Below are 10,340 nucleotides of genomic sequence, written 5' to 3'. Positions count from 1 at the left end.
AGAATATGTAAATACACTTGAGAAATAACAAAACATTTTAATGAAATAAATCACAATACTTTCTACACGAGTTATTTATCATATCAAAACTAGCTGCACAGTGAGTGGTGGGGAGAGTAACGTAAACAGTACTCAAGTAAAAGTACAGTACTGTATACATAATTGATTGTCCATTCATAAACCCTGAAATTAGCTACTGGCACTTGGACCCCTAGAGGTGTTTTTTTTTCTCCCTTTACTTTCAGTTGGGAGTTTTTTGATTCCTTTCCTCCGTCCGTGGCTGGTAGGAATACTTTAGCTTTAATAAATGCATTGGTAGTGTTTAACGCTCGTCTGTAACCAAGTTTTATTTTCCATATGTATTTCTTTCTTTGCCCTTTGCCTTTGTTCAGCGCCCTGTGTCACATTATTGTAAGAAGACCGAGCGCCCTATAAATAAATTGAACTGAATTAATCTGGACTGGGATCATGAGCTGAGGTTTGTTGTTTGTGCTGTTTGTAGGCAAATACCATCAGTTGAACAGCGGTAGTTTCAGTTTTGTCAGCGTAAATTTAGGGGGTGCGGTGGCGCAGTGGGTTGGACCACAGTCCTGCTCTCCAGTGGGTCTGGGGTTCGAATCCCACTTGGGGTGCCTTGCGGCGGACTGGCGTCCCGTCCTGGGTGTGTCCCCTCCCCCTCCGGCCTTACGCCCTGTGTTGCCGGGTAGGCTCCGGTTCCCCGTGACCCCGTATGGGACAAGCGGTTCTGAAAAATTTATAATTTTATCATATATGCTACCAGTCCTATACAAAGTCTGTTAATTACGCTATATTAATATCAATGAAATTAACTTCTGTATATTTTACTATTGGTTTAAACAATATCGCATACAATTCTTTCCACTTCATCATAGCTATAGCAAATTGGAGAGAGTTATGAACGTTCCACAACATTTAAATAGTTTTTTTAAACATTTACTTACCATTATTTTTTAACTGATCAGTTACAAGAAATTAGACCTTAATTAACTTAAGTTAGTCTGTCAGAAAACGCGCCCCTTCTGCGTCACTCCTCGGATAGGTATAAAAACGGAAAAACGACTCACTTATGCACCACACGAACAACTCAAGATGAAGCTTCTCCTCCAGCTCATCCTCACCTGTGCGACCTTCTCTAAAGGTACAGTACCATAGTACAGTTTGCTTCCGATTGTATACAAAGTAATGCGCGTTTTGTAACTAAACTTAGTTACACGGAAGATGCAACAAAGCAGGCTACATTAAGCAGTTGCAAGTTTATTATTAATTATTATGAAAATGCTTGTTTTCACTTCACTCGGTACTTAAAATTAAATACAATTAACTGCAGTAACCCAAAAAGAAACTAAATTTCAAAAGGCTCACAGCGACGACGTTTTCATGACTGTTGCCCTTACTTGCTCAACCTGGACAGCTTCAGTAACAAAAATCACAAATCACTGATTTATTACCCGTATCCTGTCTTACCCCGAATGCTGTGCTCGATTTTAAATTTACATTTATTTATTTAACATATGCTTTTCTCAAAGAAACTTCCAAAGAACTCTTGTGTAGTGTTACCAACCCACACACCATGGCATGGCATGAGCGTGTCTGCAGTATTGTGAAAACCTGAGTCTACAGAACATCATAGATGATGTAAAAATGTAAATCATGACAATGAGTCACACTTATATCCACACGGAGAAGTTATTAAGTATATTTCCAATTTGTGCATTATTTATTTGTTGTTTTAAATGTGCTGCCTGTCAGTGTCACTTTTACAGAACCTTTTGACCCACAAAAGAAGTACCTGGGCGAAAGCTGAGCTCCTTGTCTCTTGTGAGGTGTATCGGCTCAGCACATATTTACCGACCAAATGCAGCAGCAACTACAAATTAATGCAGTATCTCTCCCGCATTAAATTCAAATCTTAAATGCTTTTCCATCTCATGGCAATATGAACTCCAGCACAACCTATGGAGCAGCTTTAACATAGCTTGGCATCCTTGGACCTCGCATCCCTCAAGTTCTTCTGCCCCCCCCCGCTCACAACCCCATCATAAATAACTGATGACTGTTGAACGATCTACCGAAGCCATATTCAAAGATTTTGGAGCGGCTTAAAACCATGAAATGGCAAAAGGTATACCGCCGGACTACCACCAGGACTGCCGCCTTCCCTTAGAATAAACAATTATATTTAGTCTAGTCAGCCTTGTCTGTTAGGAAAGGCACCTTAAAACATGATTTCCATTCCAACAAACTGTGTTTTTCATATATTTTGCTTTAATATTGGTTTGATTGTACTTCATTTAATCATTAATAAATTAATTTTGTAGCGTGAGGACGGGTCGGGAGTCCGACGCGGATGCGCGTTGCTGTTACATCCGAACACGGACGAAAAGAAGAATGATCCCACGTGCAGAGTGATATAATTAGAAGTGCACTGTGCGGACTGTATTTAAGCACTCGATGGAGGCGAAACAAGAAACACAGGACAAGGAAACACACAATGTGTTCGAAAAAGGTGAACAGTGAAACGCGAATCTGTGCGTATGACTTGATCCCAGAAGCGTGACGAAATACCGGACTGGAATACTGGACCAGGACTGAGGCTGGGGCTGACAAGACGGGCACTCGGGACTGGAACATAAACACCTATGGAACAAACTGAGGAAACGGGAGACTGCTAATCGCAAGGAAATCACAATGAAAATGCTGATTAAGAATCCGCAATCGGTCATCCACCGCTTGCTCCTTTTGTACCTCGGCAACCTATGAGATTGTGAACAGATACATGGGTCTGGGCCAGGGGCACTGAGTGGCGCCTCATCTGGCCAGGAGCGGTATTATCCCCGTGAGTCGTGACAATATAATTTCTATTAATAACAGATATTTATTTTAGGTTATCCACTGAATTGCTACCAATGCACATCTGACTCCAATGGACAATGCACACAGACTACAGTGTGTCCATCCTCTGCAAACACTTGTCAAAGTTCAACAGTTACTGTCTTCCAAGGTAGGACTGCAATGTGACACTGTCCATGAGGGTGAAACAGAGGAGTAAATAAAGGAAATACTCAAGTAAAGAAAATACAATTGGTAACTGCTTGGAAACATTATGTGACAAGTTTATAAAATATATGTTTATATTTGTAAATATATATTTGTATGTTGCCTAGACTTTGTAAACAGTAGCTAGGAAATACCAAAGACATGTTTTTGTTTTTTCAACCTTTCAACATGATTACTCCAAATAATAATTAATAGCATGTAGCAATTTATTGTATTCCTTCATTATTTAATGTCAGCCCTTACAGTAACTTAATATTAATATGATATTTTCTTTTTCATGTAATTTAGCATTTTAAATCTAACAAACACAATTGTAGTGATTTTCTTGGTTTCCAGGAAGTTCTGTGCTGACTGAAACATCGCTAAACTTCTGCACAACACCTCAACTATGTATCTCTGGTTCCATTAATTTGGAATCGTCAGGACAACAGTGAACACCAAGTGCTGTAGCACTGATCTCTGCAACAGTCAAAGCACTCCTGGTATTTATTATTCAAATATAAATCTGCGATATACATTTATAGTGTACGTCTGACACATAAATGGCTTGATCATGTCTACAGTCAGTATTAAAATTGCAGCTGATAATTAATCCTCCCCATAGACTTAAAGCCAAGGGAACATTATTGTGTAGTAAATGTTAGGTAAAACATGTAGAGCTTGTGGAGCTTTATTACAGCGGGTGACTTCAAAGTGACAGTTTAAAGAGAACTAGTCTCATGAGATAAGCTCATATAACAATGCATCCATCCATCCATCCATCTTCCTCCGCTTTATCCGGGGCCGGGTCGCGGGGGCAGCAGTCCGAGCAGAGTACTCCAGACTTCCCTCTCCCCGCACACCTCCTCCAGTTCCTCTGGGGGAACCCCAAGGCGTTCCCAGGCCAGCCGGGAGACATAGTCTCTCCAACGTGTCCTGGGTCTGCCCCGAGGCCTCCTCCCAGTGGGACAAGCCCGGAACACCTCCCCAGGGAGGCGTCCAGGAGGCATCCGGAACAGATGCCCGAGCCACCTCAACTGGCTCCTCTCGATGCGGAGGAGCAGCGGCTCTACTCCGAGCTCCTCCCGGGTGACTGAGCTCCTCACCCTATCCCTAAGGGTGCGCCCAGCCACTCTGCGGAGGAAACTCATTTCTGCCGCTTGTATCCGCGATCTCATTCTTTCGGTCATGATCCAGAGTTCATGACCATAGGTGAGGGTAGGAACGTAGATCGACCGGTAAATTGAGAGCTTCGCCTTACGACTCAGCTCCCTCTTCACCACAACAGACCGGTACAATGACCGCATTACTGCGGACGCCGCACCGATCCGCCTGTCAACCTGCCGCTCCATTTTTCCCTCACTCGTGAACAAGACCCCAAGATACTTAAACTCCTCCACTTGAGGGAGCAACTCCCCCCTAACCCGGAGGGAGCAATCCACCTTTTTCCGACTGAGAACCATGGCCTCGGATTTGGAGGTGCTGATTCTCATCCCCGCCGCTTCGCACTCGGCTGCAAACCTCCCCAGTGCACGCTGCAAGTCTTGATTCGATAAAGCCAACAGGACCACATCGTCCGCAAAAAGCAGAGACGAGATCTCGCGGCCACCAAAGCAGACACCCTCCGTTCCCTGACTGCGCCTAGAAATTCTGTCCATAAAGATAATGAACAGAATCGGTGACAAAGGGCAGCCCTGGCGGAGTCCAACATGCACCGGGAAAAGGTCTGACTTACTGCCGGCAATGCGAACCAAGCTCCTGCTCCGGTCATACAGGGAACGAACAGCCCGTAGCAACGAGCCCCGAACCCCATAATCCCGAAGTACCCCCCACAGGATGCCACGAGGGACACGGTCGAATGCCTTCTCCAGGTCCACAAAACACATATGGACTGGTTGGGCAAACTCCCACGAACCCTCCAGCACCCTAGTGAGGGTATAGAGCTGGTCCAGTGTTTCACGGCCAGGGCGAAAACCGCATTGCTCCTCCTGGATCCGAGGTTCGACTATCGGTCGGATTCTCCTTTCCAGTACCCTGGCATAGACTTTCCCAGGGAGGCTAAGGAGTGTGATCCCCCTGTAGTTGGAACACAATCTCCGGTCCCCCTTCTTAAAAAGAGGGACCACCACCCCGGTCTGCCAGTCCAGAGGCACCGTTCCCGAACTCCACGCGATGCTGCAGAGGCGTGTCAGCCAAGACAGCCCCACGACATCCAGAGACTTGAGAAACTCGGGGCGGATTTCATCCACCCCCGGAGCCTTGCCACCGAGGAGTTTTTTGACTACCTCAGCAACTTCAGCCAGGGTAATGGACGAGTCCCCCTCCGAGTCCCCAGCCTCAGCTTCCTCTACGGAAGGCGTGTCGGAGGGATTGAGGAGATCCTCAAAGTACTCCTTCCACCGCCCGAGAACATCCTCAGCTGAGGTCAGCAGCGCACCACTTCCACTGTAAACAGTGTTCGTGGAACACCGCTTCCCCCCTCTGAGTCGCCGGACGGTTTGCCAGAATCTCTTTGAGGCCGACCGAAAGTCTTCCTCCATGGCCTCACCGAACTCCTCCCAAGCCCGAGTTTTTGCCGCGGCGACTGCCAGAGCCGCGCTCCGTTTGGCCCGTCGGTACCTGTCAGCTGCTTCAGGAGTCCCATGAGCCAGCCAGGCCCGATAGAACTCCTTCTTCAGCTTGACGGCATCCCTTACTTCCGGTGTCCACCACCGTGTTCGGGGATTGCCGCCGCGACAGGCACCGGAGACCTTATGGCCGCAGCTCCGAACCGCCGCACCGACAATGGAGGAGCGGAACATAGTCCATTCGGACTCAATGTCCCCCACCTCCCTCGGGACCTGGTTGAAGCTCTGTCGGAGGTGGGAGTTGAAGACCTCTCTGACAGGGGCCTCCGCCAAACGTTCCCAACAGACCCTCACTATGCGTTTGGGCCTGCCAGGTCTATCCAGCTTTTTCCCCCGCCATCGAATCCAACTCACCACCAGGTGGTGATCAGTTGACAGCTCAGCCCCTCTCTTCACCCGAGTGTCCAAGACATATGGCCGAAGGTCAGAAGAAACGACTACAAAGTCGATCATCGACCTCCGACCTAGGGTGTCCTGGTGCCAAGTGCACTGGTGGACACCCTTATGCATGAACATGGTGTTCGTTATGGATAAACCGCGACTAGCACAGAAATCCAATAACAACTCACCGCTCGGGTTCAGATCAGGGAGGCCGTTCCTCCCAATCACGCCCCTCCAGGTATCACTGTCGCTGCCCACGTGGGCGTTAAAGTCCCCCAGTAGAACGACAGAGTCCCCAGTGGGAGCGCTTTCCAGCACGCCCCCCAAGGACTCTAAAAAGGCCGGGTACTCTACACTGCCGCTAGGCGCATAAGCACAAACGACAGTGAGAGACCGTTCCCTGACCCGAAGGCGTAGGGAGATGACCCTCTCATTCACCGGGGTAGACTCCAACACATGGCGGCTGAACTGGGGGGCTATTAATAAGCCCACACCAGCCCGCCGCCTCTCACCTTGGGCAACGCCAGAATAGTGGAGAGTCCACCCTCGATCGAGTAGAGTGGTTCCAGAACCCAAGCTGTGAGTGGAAGTGAGCCCGACTATATCTAGACGGTATCTCTCAACTTCCCGCACCAGCTCAGGCTCCTTCCCCGCCAGTGAGGTGACATTCCAAGTCCCAAAAACCAGAGTTGGCGCCCGAGGTTTGGGTCGGCCGGGCACTCGGCCCCGACCACCGCCCAACTCACAATGCACCGGCCCCTTACGGTTTCTCCGGCAGGTGGTGAGCCCACCGAAGCATATAACAATGTATTTTGTAAAATCTAAAGATACGGCACAGGAAAAACAATTTTTGGTTGTCCCTGTGTTAGGTAACATGTAGGATAGTGTTCCCGCAACTTCACAAGCTTTGCAGACACAAATTATAGGCAAACTGTAATAACAAATATAACCCATGAAGGACAGAAAAAAAGAATGGTAAAATTTAATGTAATCTTTGCCTTACGTTTCTGGTGTTTATGCCATGTCAGTATTTCAGTAGTGGCAGTTACCACTGTTATCTTTTTGTTTCAGTACTTGTTACTTATTATTGTACTTTATTATAGCATTGGCACAAAATTCCCCAAATGGGAAACAGTGCTTCAGCTGTGACCTCAATAATGACTGCACGTCAGTTATTAACTGTCTGGGAAATGAAAACAATTGCATCAATGCTACAGGTAAGAATCTTTTGAGTAGCAAAGCAAGTTAAATGCATACAAAATAGGGGGAAATGGGGAAAAAAATGATGTAGCAATGTATGAAGTGGAACTAAAATCAGACCAAGACTTCTGTTAAGAATAGATGATTCATTAGTAAAAATCACATCTCTGCTATTTTTCCACATCTTTTCATATGCAGAGCAAAAGGTCCACCAACTTAAGTCAAATGCTCTGTTAATTCTTTTCAGCTAATTCACAAAATGTTTTAAAGTAGGAGTAAAACTGAATAAATGCATCTTCTACAGTACTTCCAGTTATGCCATTATGTCCGGTATAGAGAGTGTAAGGTTTGTGCTGCAAATTTTTCACGAGTAGTGTTTTTTGTTATAAACTTTGATGGCGAGTTGTGCAGAAATTGTGCGAAGAACAAATGCGGAAAGTAAAAGCCGAGTCTGAATATCGTAGAGGCTAAACTGTGATTAAACCTCATTCAAAAGCCACAGCTGAGATTTAGGCTTTTTTACATCTGAGTAACACTTCTCCCATTCCACATACATGGGGTCAGGAAGTGTAGGGGTTACAACTTTCGCCTTCCACTCAACGGACCCTGACTAGAATCCTGTCCCTGTAAAGCCATAAGCAGGGTACTTAACCTGAATTCTCCAGTAAAAATTACCCAGCTGTATAAATACCTGGACAGTTGAAAGTATAGCTTAGTGTACAAATGTAACAATGCAAGTTACATTTAATTAATTGTTTGTTAATTGTTGTAAGACTATGTGTTTCCCTTTTAAATCACTGCAAATACAGTACAATCTGCAAGTAAAAAACTGCTAATCAGTTTAAATCATTTTAGTGTTGACTGAACCCACTTGTGATTCTTGCCAAAAACTTATCGAAAGCCTTTCACATTTAAAAATTCTTTACTTCAGTAAATACACATTTTGTCCTCGGCTGCAGTGAAACTAGTTTCACTCAGTACTAGCTTATTATTATTAAGCACTCACTCATTATATTTCTGAAATATTTGCTTGACGTGCTGTGTTTAACTTATTGAAACAAGTAGTGGCATAGTGGTCACGTTTATTGTCTTGATATTGGAAAGTGCTGCTCTCACTGTAACACCCAGGAGAAAGGTACTTACTCTTAGTTGCTCCAGTATAACATGCAACAACAAGCTTTATGCCAGTAGTAAGTTGCTTAGAGTACAGACCAATTAATGTAAGCTGCCTTATGTTGACAGTACACAATAAAAGAACAATCAGAATCATAACTTTGCCACAATAATGATTTACAGGCATTATAGCACCTTTTCACTGTCTCGGGGCAAACGAAATCTTCTTGTTTTTATTAATACATATTGTGATTTGTTTAAGTTTCACAGCGGACCATGCAAGGCTGCATTTCCTCAAATATTTGTGCTGCTGCTAACGTCTCAGCTCAACTTGGCCTGAATCTTGGTGTCAACATAAGCTGCTGTGATGGAAACCTGTGCAACAATGCTCAGCGCATCATGGAAAGCATCTTCCTCCTACTGGTGCCTCTGGCCTCCACTTTCCTCCTCTATTGAAAATGTAGAGCTAGTCCAGACTGTTCTGCACCTTCTTTCTTCTTTTCAAACCCTGTCCACAGGCCGTGCTGTGCAGTGATTTACATACATTCAGGACCTTGATCTCTTACACCAAAAGAATAAAATTCAGAATCTATATTGTTAAAAACATTTAAATTTGTTGTTTCAGGCATTTAAACCATAGAGAAAATATTTACACCTGTTAGATATTGCTTAAAAAGTACAGATTGTATCATTGTAATATTGCTTCCCATTGTCTATACTTTCATTTAAAATCACTTATATATATGGGATGATTGTATTTTTATTTACTACATTCTCCAATGGTATTGAGAGAAAATATGGTGTACTTTTTTTCTTAGTGATAATAGGTTTTAGTCTTGAGTATATTGAACTTTTGGTGAGATTTTTAATTTGCATTGCTGACTACTTTGTGTCTGAATTTTCTCAAATGGAAAATTGTTTTAATAAAACTGCTTCACATTGTCTGTACCTTCATTTTAAATCAGATATCTGGGATGATTGTTTGTATTTTTAGCTTTTTATTATTACATTAGGGGACGTGGTGGCGCAGTGGGTTGGACCGGGTCCTACTCTCTGGTGGGTCTGGGGTTCGAGTCCTGCTTGGGGTGCCTTGTGACGGATTGGCGTTCCGTCCTGGGTGTGTCCCCTCCCCCTCCGGCCTTACGCCCTGTGTTGCCGGGTAGGCTCTGGTTCCCCGCGACCCCGTATGGGACAAGTGGTTCCGAAAGTGTGTGTGTGTGTGTATTATTACATTATTTGAGGGTCTTGACAAAAAATATGGTGTACTTCCAATTTTTTTACTCATCATACATGTTAGTCGAGTATTTTGAATTTCTGGTGAGATTTTTAATTTCCATTGCTGACCATTTTGTGTCTGAATTCTCCTAATTCTAAAATTATTTTAGAATCTGATTTGTCATGCATCCTGGAATTAAGTAAATTTGCAATTAACGCTCAAAATTTCCAACTATTGTGAGATGCAGTAAGGAAGGAGAGACAAAGCAAACACTGTAGCAGTTATCAATTTAATCACAATATTTGTAAGATACATAACAATATTTGTAACATTTTTATCTTGTCTTTAATGTCATATATTCAGTCAGTCACTTAGCAGACACTTTTCTCCAAAGCGACATACATCTCAGAAAATACAAAAATTGCATTACATCAACAAATGTTTGGATTTGCTCACTCTGTGTGGAGTTTGCTTGTCTTCGTGTCTGTGTGAGTTTCCTGCCATGATTTAAATAGATGCAGTTCAGGTGCTGATAAAAAAAGCTTGTGGTGTGTGTATGGCTTCCCTCCACGGAACTGGCGTCTCATCCAGGGTGTACCTGCCCAGTGATTCCGTGACAGGGTGAGGGTCGCAGACTATCTGGAGAATGACTAGGACAGGCGCTTAGTTAAAAGTGATCTCTGTGATGTTTTAAGCACTGTTTGATTACTAGTTGAGGAAGCGTACAGAGCTTTTCTGTGTTGGGA

General features: G+C 44.4%; 2 long non-coding RNA genes across 2 annotated transcripts; both read left to right on the top strand.

Moving 5' to 3' along the window:
* The first annotated feature begins 1,081 nt into the window (after positions 1-1,081).
* LOC114909742 (uncharacterized) lies at positions 1,082-3,476 on the top strand. Its single transcript, XR_003797373.1, has 3 exons — positions 1,082-1,159; positions 2,906-3,022; positions 3,415-3,476. It is a non-coding gene; the product is annotated as an uncharacterized LOC114909742 (long non-coding RNA).
* A 14-nt stretch (positions 3,477-3,490) lies between these two features.
* Positions 3,491-8,657, top strand: LOC114909741 (uncharacterized). Its single transcript, XR_003797372.1, has 3 exons — positions 3,491-3,560; positions 7,169-7,282; positions 8,641-8,657. It is a non-coding gene; the product is annotated as an uncharacterized LOC114909741 (long non-coding RNA).
* The last annotated feature ends 1,683 nt before the right edge of the window (positions 8,658-10,340 follow it).

Source organism: Scleropages formosus, unplaced genomic scaffold, assembly GCF_900964775.1.
Source record: "Scleropages formosus unplaced genomic scaffold, fSclFor1.1, whole genome shotgun sequence".
NCBI classification, from domain to species: Eukaryota; Metazoa; Chordata; class Actinopteri; order Osteoglossiformes; family Osteoglossidae; genus Scleropages; species Scleropages formosus.
The sequence above is the reverse complement of the archived record's forward strand: the minus strand, read 5'-3'. Positions and strand labels throughout refer to the sequence as shown.